General features: G+C 34.8%; 1 protein-coding gene across 2 annotated transcripts in view; it reads left to right on the plus strand.

The window, feature by feature from the left end:
* The first annotated feature begins 417 nt into the window (after positions 1–417).
* LOC106783869 (MICAL-like protein 1) overlaps positions 418–15,671 on the plus strand; it is a 39,327-nt gene continuing 24,073 nt past the window's right edge. For both annotated transcript variants that reach the window (XM_014742795.1, XM_014742796.1), the window contains exon 1: positions 418–883. The gene's annotated coding sequence lies outside the window, so the exon portion shown is untranslated. The remainder of the gene's footprint in view (positions 884–15,671) is intronic.

Raw genomic sequence — 15,671 nt, forward strand, 5'->3', positions numbered from 1 at the left:
CATATGGTATATATATGTACATATATATATAGAACCTTGCTTCTCAGTGAGAGAGAAAGAGAGAGAGAGAGAGAGAGAAAGAAAGAGATAGTGAGAAAAGTATTGGGAAAAGAAAGATAAGGTGAGAAAAGGAAGAAAAAAGATAGAAATAGATATATATATATATATATATATATATATTATATATATACCTACTTACCATACACACCCATATATCCCTTCTCTGTTTCTCTCGATATTGAACGGTTAGTTCGTCAAGGCGAGAAAAGAAAAACATCGTACGAGAAAGGTTATATTCTTTCTTTTTCTGTCTCACTCGGTTCCAAAATGTGGCGCGTGATTTTCTTTTAAAGACACACGACGTGCGTAATTTTGAGGTTAGGAAGAATAAATTTTCGTCGTCGATTTTCAACTCACCGTATTTTTCGTTTAAAACTATTGGTCGATTTGATCTCGGTGTGTTGCTTAAAAGAAATAAAGTAGTGTTTGTTATTACGCAAGGAGACTGGTGTGTTTAGTTTTCGTATTCGGACGCGCCCGCGCACATGTTAGAAGGAATAAAGGAGAGAGAGAGAGAGAGAGAGATAGATAACAGAGAGGGTAGGTCTTTGTGTAGTAGTAGAAACGTTGCTTGAATCGAAACACTGCTGCCTGGTGAGACGAAGACGAACGACAACGACGACGAGGACACACTGCATCGATAGAAACGAACTGAGTTTAAACGTCGAAGAATTAAGAGTGTGCGAGAAAAGGACAGAGAAAGCGAGAGAGGTACACGACCGTCGGTTATGTTCCATTGGAAAGAAGAAGAAGAAGAGACTGAGCTAATGCCTTAGGATAGAAGAAAACAACAACATTTTATAAGTCATACCAATGACGTAAGGTAACGGATCTTTTGTGTTATGTATCTTATTTATATATTTATATATTTATTTTCTTATAAAATATAAATATATGTCTGATCCTACTGTTGCTCTTTTAAGAATGGTTATTGATAGATATTTGAAATCACAAAGAAAATGATCCGTAGGATTATTTGAGATCAATTATTGATCATCTTTTATAGCAGTGGTAGACATTTTGGGTAGGTTCGAAGTGGTAAAGGATACATGTATATATTTGTGTGTGTGTGTGTGTGTGTGATGCTGGAGTTCAAGGAGAGGTTAGGTTTTTCGTTTTCCTTTTTTTATTGGCGTGTCCGAACTCGTATGTCTTTCTCTAGTTTTTAAGCATCAAAGTCGCCGATCTAATTTTTTATTTTTAATTAACGATATTTTCATTATACGATGTATATGCAGTTGATATAAATCGATATTTCATTACGTTCCTTTCTCGTGTAACCAGATACGGGATAAATCCATGTAATATATGTGCTCGTATCGATTCTTTCAGGTCACGTACGTTAAAAGGACTCTGTCTATCTCTATCTTATGTGTTTTCTTATTAAATTTGATTATCTTTTGTAACGAAGCTGGTCTTTTGACTCTCATAGGTCATTTGCATTGATAATTCTATGATAATCTTATTTTAGCCTATGTTTTTAAAATATAAATATTATATATATACGTGTGTGTGTGTGTGTATGTAAGCTTTGATCTGTAGGATGTATTTAATCTATTAATTGCCATAACCTTTAACGTTTTAAGACGATCCTTTTTACTTTCAAGGAAATTATTGTCCCGCATTGCGATGATAAATTCCCTACGGTTGTTAGATAAATTTAGCTATAATTTTCCTCTTGTCGGTATTTAGCGAAGCTTCATTAAAGTAAATTAAAGGCTAGCCTTCGTCGAAGCGCGTAGATTTTCAACGAGTATCTTGGTTGGCGTTGTGTATAGCATCGAGTTCGTTATTAAATTTAAAGATCGTCTATCCTCGTGCTGCGATCGTTAGAGATTATTTTCTTTATTGTGTAACTGATCTTCGTACAGTAATACTTTAGATACTATGTTGTTACGATAAAAATCGGAATTTGTTCGATATAAATGGCATGAGTCATATACGTGTATAAAACTAACTTAAAATTAACATACGTATATGGCAAAGAAATAGGAGTAACGTTAGATTTCGTATCATCCTCTGATAATTATCAAAAATGAATCAAAAATTTCTTAACACGTGAAACGAATTTTTTAACAGTGATGCATCAAGTATATTCGATGTTATCATTTAATAATAATTCGAGGAGTTATGATAAAAATCGGAATTAATTCGATAATGAGAATGTTTATCGTCAACAACAAAAAAAGAAAAATCAGCATGACGTTATACGTGCTCACAGAACTAATCCAAAGAAAAAGAAGAAGGAGATCCGAGAGATGATTAGCATTGAAAACAAAAATGGCGTCGTAAAGAGTGAATAACCTAAAATTACGTTAGCTTTCATTTATTATACGCCCTAAAGTAGAAGGAAAAAGAAAAAAAGTAAACAGAGAGAGAGAGAGAGAGAGAGAGAGAGAGAGAGAGATAGAAAAGATTTTTTTAATTTACATTTTGCATTCTCTTAGAGGATCTCAATTATAATTGAGAAATAGCGGCACGTAAGAGCAGTTGTTGGAGAGGAGCATCATCTCTTTTATAGAGAACTTGGTGGTGCGCTTCTTACACACACACACGCACTGCACTAACATCTTTGATTTTATTTGAGCGTGTGTAAAGGCACTTTATCGAGTAGACGTCGACGTAAACATACGGGACGTGTAGAAGCCGCGCTTTGGACGCGTCTGTTTGTGTGTATATGAAAGATATATCCGTGCAGAGAGTAGTAGAGTCAGAATCGCGCACGGAAACGTGACGGTCTCGTACTACCTGTTATGCTCAGACTCGTTCCCACGGTTCACGCGTGGCTTTCGAGCCCCGTGTGTCCGACCCGTTTCTCTAGCTAGCGTGCGTGCGTGCAAGAGTTAGGGATATTCGTGAGAGAACCCTAACGCCGAATTAGTTTTCTTTCTTTTTCTCTCTCTCTATATATATATATATTTCTCTCTTCCTTTCATTTCATTTCTCTTTGTATTCAGGTATACATATTATATTGAGAGAACATTTTGATGGATCTACCAATTGGTCTCTAATGTTTTCTTTCTCAATCATTAGTTTCTTTTTTCTTTTCTCTTTATTTTGTTTCATTGTTTTCGTTATAATTGTTTAACACCGTGTTATCGATCTTTGATTAATTATTTTAATTAGTTAAGTAATTGTACATTGAGATTGTAAAAAGATCTTGGGGAGATACAATTCGAGTTTCCATAAGTTGATTAATAATTTTGACCAATCGAAATCTAATGGATTATTGAGTGGAAATTTATCTTGTCTTCTTTTTTTTTCTTTTTTTTTTGTATGAATTAATTTCTAATCAAGTCGAACATCATTTTGTACTATAATAACATCTAATTGTAAGTAGTTAGTTTCTATACATACACGTATAGAAGCCGTCCTTATCGAGATACAACGGTCAGGAAATATTGCGTATCTACGATGTTAGCGAACCACCAATCCGATTATTCCCTGCTCGACGAACCGTAAAAAAGCCTGAGTCACGAGTTCGAAAATGTCGTCTGGTGGACTCTTTGGAAATACTCGCGAGAGAGAGAGGAAATATCCCGTTTAGTGGAAAGTAGAAAGATAAACGCGACCACTCTAATGGTTCTCCGCGGATTACTCTACTCCTTCGATAAGGAAGAAAAAGAAGATATAGGAGAAAAAAAAGAAAAAGAGGAAAAGAAGAAGGAAGATCAGCAGCAGCAACAGCAGCTTCATGTCGGCCTATCTGCATGGAAGCTGGTGACTCACGAGGCCTTCTAAAAGTAGCCGTTTGCCGATAAACAGGCTCTCCTATCGCCAGGAGTCACGTCCATCTTGAAAAACTCACGGATGTTTCGTAAAAACAAAAAGAAAGCATGTCCATCATTTCTTTCATTAATTCTTTATTTCCCTTATTGTTAGAGTATTCATAACATTTTCTTATATAACATGATTTTCAACACGTAGCACAATTTAATATATGTTTTATATCCTCTATAAATTTGGACAACCCTCGATATATCAGAGAACGAATGTTTCCATCATATAATTTTTGCTTAACACAGTTTCGATATAACCCAGAATGAATTAACCGTGTTATAAGAGGATTCAGTGTAAAAGTATTATAAGTTTTTTATCTTTATTACGTTCAATATTGTGTAGGAACCTCTACCATTTTTCGAACTACTTTATAGGAACACCATTTTACACAAAACTTATGAATACTTTGATACAATTATTCATTCTTTTTGGAAGATCGAATGTGGCTTCAGCAAAAGATCACTTTCCGATCAAAACAAACAAATAAAATTATCAAATGATTAATCAACCAATAAACCTAACAAGCTAGTCGAATAAAACTTCGCATTCGTTGGTGCGTAAGAAAGAAAGAGAGAAAGTATATAAAGATAATCAAAAGAAATGGAAAGGAATTTTTGCTCGGAGTTACGTTTCATCGATCCTCGAGTTGTAGTAGCGATCAAGCTTTGCGAAGAGAAACCTCTCCTTCATCTTTTAACATCTCGAAAGCCGAGCAGGAAATCGCGAGAAAGTGCATAATGCGGCTTCTTGGGGAGAAAAATATTCAAACGGGAAGTATTGAGTCACATCGTAGAGAGAGTTACGCAAAACCTTTCACGGTGGTTGGATCAAAGAAATTACGGAGGAATAGCCCTCTCTTCCCCTCACTTTACCTTTCCCCCGCACCCGCCCCACTGCCCCCTCCTTCACCTCTTTTCTTGTACACGCGTATGCGTGTGCACTCGAACCGAACGAGACGCAGATCTTGATAAATTCGTCGCTTTCTCTCTCGTTACCTTCATTATTTTCGTCTCTTCCTTTTTCGTGTTTGTATATAGAAATGTGGTATGTATCTGTCTGGCCATGTGCAATCGTGCGGAAAAAAACCTGCATCATTCTTACTTGCTTGCTCGTTAATTCCTTCATTCGTTCGTTCGTTCGTTCGTTTATTCGTTCTTCTTTAAAAACGTGAACAAAACTCGTCCTATTTTTTATTCTTTTACTTTTTTTCCCCCTTTTTTTTCTTTTTTTCTTTTTTTTTTTTTTTTTTTTTTTTTTAAAAAATTTTTTTTTTTTTTTTTTTTTTTCGTATAATCCCTAGGAACGATCTAGAGTTTGAAATCCAGTTCTGGAGCTATCAGCGTACTACTAGGTTGCTTATATCGTACTTCCTACGAGCCTNTTACTTGCTTGCTCGTTAATTCCTTCATTCGTTCGTTCGTTCGTTCGTTTATTCGTTCTTCTTTAAAAACGTGAACAAAACTCGTCCTATTTTTTTTTTTTTTTTTTTTCCCCCTTTTTTTTTTTTTTTTTTTTTTTTTTTTTTTTTTTTTTTTTGAACAAAATGTTGTTCTTCTTTTATTATTATCGTATAATCCCTAGGAACGATCTAGAGTTTGAAATCCAGTTCTGGAGCTATCAGCGTACTACTAGGTTGCTTATATCGTACTTCCTACGAGCCTAATTGCAACTTGATGGTCCGGAAAGGAAGAGATTTGATTAGAACAAAAAGGAGGGTACTAACGAGAGAGGGTTATGACGATTCTTTTCTTTACTCTACTTTACCCTATTCTATTCTATTCTATTCAATTCTATTCTATTCTACTCTACTTTAATTTTTGTCTCTTTTCCTCTTTCGTAGAATTATCGAGTAATTACGTATATCTAGGAACGTGGAAATCGTTCTTCGATAATGTAATAATAGTGAATAGGAGTATTACGTTTTTTAGTTCGATAGAAAATGTAACAAATATAATTGTTATGTGTATCATATTTTCATTTAATTATAAACCTGCCATTTTATTAGCAAATTAAATTTTCCTGAAGGCCACGTTTCATTTAACACGATCCTTGGCACGCATTGTTTCTTATAATTATCGCATAAATGATTTATTAAATATTTACATTTATTTATTTATATTTTAATAATTTATTTTATAGAGACAAATAAATTTCCAATAGAGTAACAAATATATAGGCATATTTCGCAGATATATTAAACCTTAGTTAGAGCGTGTATCGTTTTAAGTACACGTGTGTGGTAATGACGTTTATAGTCGAATGCAACTTGGCAGGGAACGTTTTCAAAATAATTGCCCATTCGGTAAACTCAAAAGTTTCCATCGAGATTAAAAAATTGTTAATTGAAATACCGATGAGTAAAAATAACAAAATGATTATGTTAGTTTTTATTTTATTTACAATATGGAATAGAATTTGTTGATAGGCTTAATATATACGCATATAACAGAGTATAAAGAAAGAAAGAAAGAAAGAAAGAAATATTATCCCGAAGTTGAGTTCATCCAGACAGGTAGTCTTTAAGTTCGCTCGTGCTTGGGAGGTTTGGCCGATCGGTTTGCTTTGAGCTAAGTCTTCTCTCTTTCTTCGGGCGTTCATCTTTATTCTTTTCTTTCTTCCTCTCCCTCTCTCGTCTCTACCATTTCTCGTTCCTTCTCCTTTCTTCCACGTGAAAGACGGAATCGCGTGACCGCCTACCTACCTGCTAACTTCAAATTACTTTCTTGGAAGAAGTGAGGAATACCGTTTCCCACACCAACGTTTTTCAAGACCCTATCTTCCACCTCCTCCTCTTTCTTCTTCTTATTCTTCTTCTTCTTCTTCTTTTCTTCTCTTCTTTCTTCTCCTTTCTTCTTCTTCTTCCTCTTCTTCCTCTTTTTCCTCCTCCTGTTCTTCCTTCTCATTCGGTAATAATAATTTCGACTCCATGAAAATTGTCTCCCTATTGTTTTTATGACGGCTCGTGATCCAACTTATCTACCAAGTATTTCTCACTATTTTTCTCCTCCATATCTTATTCACCCTAAAATACTCTCTTCACTTTATTATCGCGCATTTCATTTATTTTTATCCCCACTATAATATAACATCGTTCTGCAATCGTCAGGTTGATTTGGTCATTTTTTTTTTTTGCGGAATATTGCTTACGAAAATTTAGGTCGAATAAAATTGTGAAAAGAGCACACTATTTCGTTGAGTTACGAAAAATAAAAAAATAAAAAAAGAAAGGAGCATTCTTATATGTAATCGTTTGAACAATCAGTTTTATCAGTTTTGTTCGCAAAATTTCTCGACTGGTAGATGAAAAATAAACATTTCTTTTTCCTGATAAGAAAGAAGAGTCTTATTAGATTTTGACACGAGCGCATACACATGTATGTACATACAAAGTGTAACAAAAATACGCAGCAAAACTTGAGAAATAAATTTCTCATACGTGGAAAAGAAAAACAGGTTAGATCAACACCAGTCCGGAAATGCTTAATTTCTCAGTTGCAAGACTTTCAAGTATCATCTTATTATAAGTGTAGTTCAATTTTCTTCTCTAATTGTAAGTATGCGGAATCCATTTGCGAACTTTAGCTTCATATTTTTGTTACATCCTGTAGAAATGTGTACGAGTGGTTGGTAAACGTTTAAATATGCACTAATGATAATCGGAGAAAGAGAGAAAGATAGAGAAAAAGATATCTCGTTTGGCCGAGAAAAATGAAATGAGCGTTCTGTTTTCGCGAAAATATTATCAACTAAGTAGCCAAGCTGGTTGTGGTTGAATCTCGAATGAAAATTACAGTTACACCGTTAAAGTCGACGGAAAGGTAAGACAATCCGTAATATTCTGTAGCCGCGTCGTTAAATCTGCCAACGGTTCGCGTTATTCACCTTTATGGATACTTAAGCATAGTTTTCATGCCTTGCAACCACCACGATACCAACACTGTCCTTGGCTCATTGGATCAAATCGCTTTTCATTTTTTCTCTTTATTTCTACTTTCCACGGGCTCGTTACTGAAATTAATTTCGCGATTCTAATTTCCTTTTTTTTTTTTTATTGCTTTTTATCCTTAATAAGATATTGTTATATATTTGTTTGGCCTATATGTAATGTCGGAATTATTCAACATTGCATTTATATCCAATTAAACAAAGCTACATTTATTAATTCTTCAACTCATAATTAAATACCTATTACATAATTACACATTACATTATTGATGTTTACAAAGGAAATACTGAAAATCTCGACATTAATTATCGGCCAACTCGTGCGATAACGGTGATCATAATAACTATCATTTCAAATGTAATTTCGCGTGATTAAAAATTAGGGCAATCGATAAAACATTGTGTATTCATCTGTGCGCAGTAAAAACACAAAGAAAAAAATCCTTTACACGATATTTTATTATAAAATCCCTGCAACAATTAACCAAGTTTGCAGCTCCAGACCAAATCGGATTATTTTCGTAAGGGCGTTATTATTATTTTATTTTTATTTTTTTTTTAATAAACGAATTTTGTTAGGGGATTAGTATGATCTGTTTTTCTTTGTATTTTTTTTTTTTTATTTATTTATTTGTTTATTACTTAATTTAGATCAATCCCCGTGAAAAACACAAACGCGTTCAGATCCGTACTCAAAGAATTAGGCGCGAATAATCCTCTGCGGTGGCAGGTAGCACGTGATTTGATCGATCTCGTCTCGTTTATTTTCAAGCGGCTTGCTGGCCAATAAATTTCCTAAATGGCCGTCGTACGAGCGAGCGAACGCGTGCACCACCTGGTAAGTTTATTCAAAGAGTATACTCGCTACGATTAAACGAGAGGAGAGTCCTCGACATTTTTGCGATCGTCGCGATTGCACACGCTTGTTAAAGTGCAATCCTTAATTACTGGAAATGGTTACACGGCGCGATTTTATCAATAAGTCAAGTTCTCAAAATGGAGGCATAACCTCACACTCTCTCTCTCTCTCTCCAATTCTTTCCTTTTTATTTATTATTATTAATATTATAAATTTCTTTTAAAAAAAGTTGTAGTAAGTAGAAGAATAGTAAACCACGATAAATAAAACAAAATGATTGTATTTTATTTTTATTTATTAGCTAAATAATGTAATTAATAGTTCAGTATACATTTTTTTGTATGTTCCCTTTGTTGACGGTCGAGTGGGCCCGGTACCTTAAATAAAACATAGTAGGAGCTTAGAAAGCTTTCATTTGAATGGGCAGTCATAGTTAAAGAAAAAAAAGAAAAGAAAAGAAGAGCTCGTCGAGTGACACTCATCGTGCGCACGTCGTTGGTAGCTCGACAAATACCTCCAAGTACTCTTTCGAGGTGCCCTTAGTGTCTACGAAAAAGAATGCGAGTGAAGAGGAGCTCGTCTTTTGTTATCTCGCCTCTTTTTCACGGTAATCAGTCTGAAATTCGTGCATCTGTACAAATATACGTATAAATGTATGATGCATATACGGACACATTAAAAGCATTTGCATTATGTAAATGACAGTATTAGAGACCAAAATAAAAAAAGAAACAACGTGGGGAATCGTATTGATTTATGCAACAAATAAATGACCGGAAATGTCAAATTTAGATGGTGAAGTAATTTCGAAATGATGGCACACCATTCGGTTCCAATCAAATTATTAGGAGAGTTGATAAAATCAGCAGCAAAATAAAATAGCATGAAATTCAATATATTAAATACTTTAATTGTAAATTAATTAATTAAAGTAATTGACACACGATTAATTTGATTTGACTAATTTATATATTTGGATCCCATGAAAGTATTTCTTGGAGTCGTCTGTGCTTACACAACGATACATACACTCGCACATACTCACTATGGAAGTGCATACATGTATCTTTGTATATATATATAAGTTTACAGTGACGAGCATGGCGGTCGTCGGAGTTCTCGTTTCTCGAATACGTTCCACTTAACAAAAAAGCATGAATGAACTACACGTTCACCACGGACAGTCAGTCAACGGTGATCGTTCGAGCGTAAGAAACACTACTCCTTTTTCCTTCGAAAGACGCGGGAAAATCGTTCCTACGTGAGCAAGTCACGGCCGCATTATCGGTACGAAGAAAGTTTTATAAGAATGATAGATGGAATTTGAAAGAAAATCATTCTTAAAGAAATAAAACTCAATTTAACGATTAAACTCAAACGCCAACTTTCCAAATTTCATTTATGCATATTCATTTGTTCATTCTATTACAAAATTTGTTTATTCATCAAAGACGAAAAACAATCGATAGAAGAAACTTTCCAAGCCAACCAACATATTTATTAACCCCCTTACGTATATAATAAATGTACATGGATTTATTATACAAGTTAGAAACAAGTATTCGAGGTCAGCAAATTAGCGAAAGATAGGGTCGGCATTTTTGAATGTACAAGTAAGATTGGCTTGAGGTATAGAAGAGATAGCTCGGTGTCTTCCTTTTAACCTTGTCACTTGCTACACGTTGAAGAGTTCTCCGAGAGGTGAGGAGGAGAAGGAGGAGGGAGGAGAAAGATAGCGTTGATTCCAGGACGAACGCGGTTAACTGTAAAAATATCGAGGACGAGCTAATCTCTCGTGAAACTTGGCGCGTGTCCGATTCGTCGTGATGGTGGTACGCTGTGCTATGCTATGCTTTGCTATGTTGTACCGGTGTTGTTGTAGTAGTGTAGTGAGGTGTGCGTTTCTTAGTTTGGTCGGCTGTTGCAGGTGTATCAGAACGCCCCAGGGTACCTTTACAGAAGGGAAAAGAAAAGAATGAATCTTTCATGAGCCACTTCTCTATCTTTTTCTTTCTCTTATGCACACCTTCGCTTTTCTCCCGCGAAATCTAAGAGGACTTTTAACGTTTACGTACAAGAACTATCGTGTATGCATGTTCTTCTTTCTTTTTCTATTTCTTCATCTTTTTCTTTATTTCTTCCCCTCTCTTTATTACGTATAACAGTATCTCTTTGCATGTGGGTAATACGCGTGTACGCTACCGTTTCGAAAGATTCGACGAGCGTGCTTGAGAAGCCCTTCTCAAACGAGAGTTTAACGAACCGACCTTTTGAGATAGAAACAGAGAGAGAGAGAGAGAGAGAGAGATTCATGGAATACGTTTGATCCTTTTTCAGTCTCCAAGCTGTGAGAGCGTATTACATTCGAGTCTCTCGTCGCTTCGTTTCTTACGTAATTGTATATCCTTCAAACTAAACACAACCATTGTTTCTTCCTTTCTTTATCTTCTTCCTATGATAGCATCCAACGATTTATCTACAATATTTTCTACGTTTTCTGAATTCCGTGATATTTCATTTTGAATCGATAATACATAAATTATTAACTCGTTTAATTTTTCTTATTTTATTTTATATTAGAGTCGTTAAGTTTTATTTATCGATAACCAGTATCATTAAACTTTCGATCTGTCTCCATTTTACATGTAGATCTACGGGAAATATTGTTAATTGGGTTAGGTTTCTAATCTTGAATTTATTCGACAAGTGATAATTTCTAACTGATACGAGAAACAATTTATAGAAAAATTATACTTAATCGATAAATAATTAGCGAGAAAGTTTCTTTATCTTTGTATCTAATTTAATATCTATTAAATGACAATTCAAAAAAAAAAAAAGAATGTTAATTTCGAAGAAAGTATAAAAATTGTACGCCATGTTGGAAGGAAGACATTTTTCCCTATACGATATTATAGCCATCTTTTTACTTAACATAAGTTGAAACTTGTCTGAACTCGTCTGAACATGTCTGAACCTTTGGAAAGAATTGTCGGAGCATCCGAATTTCTTAGAAAACATTTCTCGTTCTTCCGGAGCATCTACGGGTCGCACTTTTGTGCTATTCAAGGCATTTCGAAGAATCACTTAAGAACTCAGCTATTTTCGCTCCCCAGGAGAGCTAAGTATGCTTTTCTTTTCCGCGTTTCTTCGACTTTTTCTAGTTTACGCCTCGCAAACCGCTTCCTGCATCTTAAATTTCATTCTTCTCTTTCCCTTTTTCTGTTTATTTTCTTTTATACTTTTTTTTTTCTCCCTGTCTTATTTATATCTACAAACATTTTATTGTCATACAATCATATACTGCATTCTATTTTATACTAATATGTCTAATTATTCGTATATTGTATTGTATAATTTATTTTATTTTATTTTATTTTATTTTTTAATAAAAGGATCGAAAATTTTCTATAGACCTAATTTTATGTTACATCTTTCTCTTTCTCTTTCCATTTATTTTCTTAACCTTATTCTCGACAGACTTCGAATTCTTATTCGTCATGTAATTTATGATCACTTAAATCATTGTATTCGATTTATCGATCTTACAGCAACCATAATCACACGTGTCCTACTATACCTTATGTATGTAAGAATATACAGTAGAAGAAGAAAATTTCTATCGAATTCTTCGCAAGCCTCGTGAAATTCTTTCTTTTTCTTTTCTTTTTTTTCTCTCGTTTACTTTCACCGCGATTGTTTCCAACGATTCTCTCACATTATATCTTTCAAATCGCTCGTTATAACGCCCGTGCAGAAACATTTTCACTGTAATGATTTTATCGCTACTACCGTGTGTGTAACACACCAAGAGAACCACCGAGAACGTACGTTGTTCGATCGTTAACTTACACAACATTCCTTTTAAATAATTTTACGAAAAATCATTTTCTTTTCGTTATCGTAATAATCATTCGTGCAGTTAATAACACCGAATTCCAAGTTTCTAAGCTACATTAAAAAATATGGTATATATTTATCGAGATTCGATGAAAAACTTTGATTAGAACGAGCTTCGAATTAGAGGTCAAGCGGAACGAGGTCAGGCAAGCAAGTTCTTTTTCTTTTTTTTTTTTTTTGTACTAATTAAAGATATGCAAATTATAAGAAACGCAGAAAGAAAAAAAAAGGAACACAAAAAATAGAAACCGGTTAGATTAGGAAGTAAATTTAGTGGTTCTATTTTTAGTAATTCCAACAATGGCAGTTTAGAATTCCTCGTGGAAAAGCTATCCTGGGATTTACTCGAACATCCCTCGTACAATTTGAACTATCTTTATAGAATAGGGTAACCTAATTGGTTGATCGTTGTTTCTCGATGACGTCATGCTCGGTACTCAAATAGATAAACGTTGAAATAGATGAAATTGATGAAATTTATTTGCGCATCTGCTTGCGTTCCCTAGAGGCCGCCATTTTGGAAATGAAAATAGCACACGGATGGTATCGATGGGGTTGATCGATAGATCACCGATAGATCATCAATAGATAGATAGATAGATAGATAGATTTATAATCTCTGGTAAGATCTTCTCGGGTCAATTCCTTCGTGACATCATCGTCGTATTTGTAGGAACGGCCTCAACGACCTCGCGGCACTCTTGGCAAACGGCGAACAAGGCCGACTACTTCGCCACATGTAACTTTTACTTATTCCGCAGGAGCACCTACGTTTCACTCGCAACGGATCGCGACCGAAAGGAGCATTAATCACCGAGAGCCTTCGACTTAAAGGCAACCTCCTGTCGACGGTATTCGAGTAACTCCGCTTTCAAAGGACATGGAACACTTGTTCAACGAGTTTCATTTCAGTCACATTTTTCGGACTATTTTTTTCCTTACCGTCTTGTTAAGTCATCATGATTTTATTCTTTTAATTATCCCAGAATTAAAAATTAGAAGAAATATGAATAATGAAATAATTCATTTTAGTGACGTTAGAATTTAAGTTGCCATCGTAATCAATGAAAGTTAACAAGACATTGGTCAGTTTAGCAACGTAGAAGAATAGATCTCTAATTCCAAACCCCTATTTCAGCTGGAACTGATCCCTTGGATATCCAGTAAGATACCTGAGTATTTACAATGTTTTGGGTAGTCTAGATTTTCAAAATAATATGTCATAAGCCAGTTGTAAAATCATGGCTATGAAGAGTACATTTAATCCCTTGACAATAATGAACTGCGTAAGATTAGAGGTAAAAGGGTTTATGACAATGCGTATCGGATTGCCGATAGGTGTTCTAATCCCAACTTTTATTTTCTCCTAATCCATTTTTTTTCTTATACTAATATTAATAAAAATACGATGTCCCATATATAGAATCTATGCATATACATAAACCCAGTTTCTCATATTCTGTGAAGAAAACAAATCGATTTTCTGCAGACAAAGAGAAAGACTTTCCGTGTCGGTTCACTGCTTCGAATTATTAAATTTGAGCTAGAGATATATCAGTGAGTTAAAAAAATGTAAGATTTATCGTTGAAATAGACATATATGCGTCTAACGTAATGCAAGTAAATACATACGTACAAAGTTTGAAACCGGTACCCAATAGGGTCCATCGTATACACACGTTCACTGTTTTTCCGAGCTCTAGCAAACGGATTCGCGGCACAACAGCTTGAGATTAATGCGCATGACTTGCCATTTGTAAAAGCTCCGAAGCCGAAGGCGGCATTTGTCGTGCTCTCTCTCTTTCTTTCTCTTGTATTTAGAAACCGGTTAGACCAGATACCGAATATATAAAAGGAAAGACGTTTTAAAGTACTTTCCCGTTAACCAACGTGAAGCGGTGCGTCACATTTACCACTTCTTCTTTTTATTTTTATTTTTCTTTTTCTTTTTCTTTCTTTCTTTGTACATTCTTTTTTATATTATTTTCTTACCCTTTTTATAAGTTTTTTCTTTCTTTCTCCAACTATACCTCTTTTTTCCCTTTTTTCCCTTTTTTGGAATAAGTCATAAACCAATCACCGTCGTTCACCACGACCCTTTTCGACCTCAGCGCACTCTTACGTCGCAAACTTTCTAATATGCCCCACGTGACTTGTCCCATCCGGGACGAGCGCCATTTTCAAACATTTGCCGAGGGAACGTTTCAAACGTGTTGGCTAATCGAGAACTAATCGATCTTAAACGACAACGTCGTTTGGATAGTAACTCTTATAGCTGTCATTTCAATCGACGAGAAAACGAAAGTGGTTTCGTTCTGGAGAAGTCGTTTCGAACAACTTTTTTTACTTATTTCTTCTTTCTTCTTCCTCTCCATTTTCTTTTTCTTCTTTTTTCTCTTTCTCCTTTTCTCCCATTCTTAAGTTATGTCGACACGTAGAAAAAAAAGTTGTGATAAATCACTTTATGAAATACGTGTTACCCCAATCGAGAATAATTCATTTCCTGTGCGAGTTGAGAAAAGAATTTTAAATTAAAAAAGTCAACGCGAGCACGTGGTTAACCTTTAATTCATTATGAATTCGTATACGTGTCGGCCATTTTGTAAAGTTCTTACGTCCATTTACAATTTTTAGTTAGGAATAAGAAAAAACTCTAATTTCCTGGCCAGTTGAGATTTCTGGTTGATTTTTGTTTTAATATCAGAGCTAGAAATCGTAGAAAAATAATTTTATTTAAAAAAAATAATAAATGAGATTATGATTCTGTGTAACCAGAAAAATAAATGACTGCACCGAATTGTGTCGTGACGTTTTTTTAGACGTTCCAAACGATCGGTTCGAAAGTTACTCGTCGAAGAAAGAAATAGAAAGAAATGTTAAACATTCGGTCGCGAGTGATTGGTCAACTGGAAATACAAACAAGCTCTCCAATCATTCTCTTTCTTATCGCACTTATCTTAAACTGGAACTTCGAGAAATGATCTTTCTTTTTTTTTCTCTCTCTTTCTCATTCTGTTTCTATGAGATGATAGTTAACCGAGAGTACCAATTGCACACTTCACGCTCGAGCCGGTACATATTTTACACGACACAAGTTAGCGACTTTCACGTTCGACAAAACGTCCGC

Source organism: Polistes canadensis, unplaced genomic scaffold (genome assembly GCF_001313835.1).
Source record: "Polistes canadensis isolate GaletaPanama2010 unplaced genomic scaffold, ASM131383v1 scaffold_27, whole genome shotgun sequence".
Taxonomy (NCBI): domain Eukaryota; kingdom Metazoa; phylum Arthropoda; class Insecta; order Hymenoptera; family Vespidae; genus Polistes; species Polistes canadensis.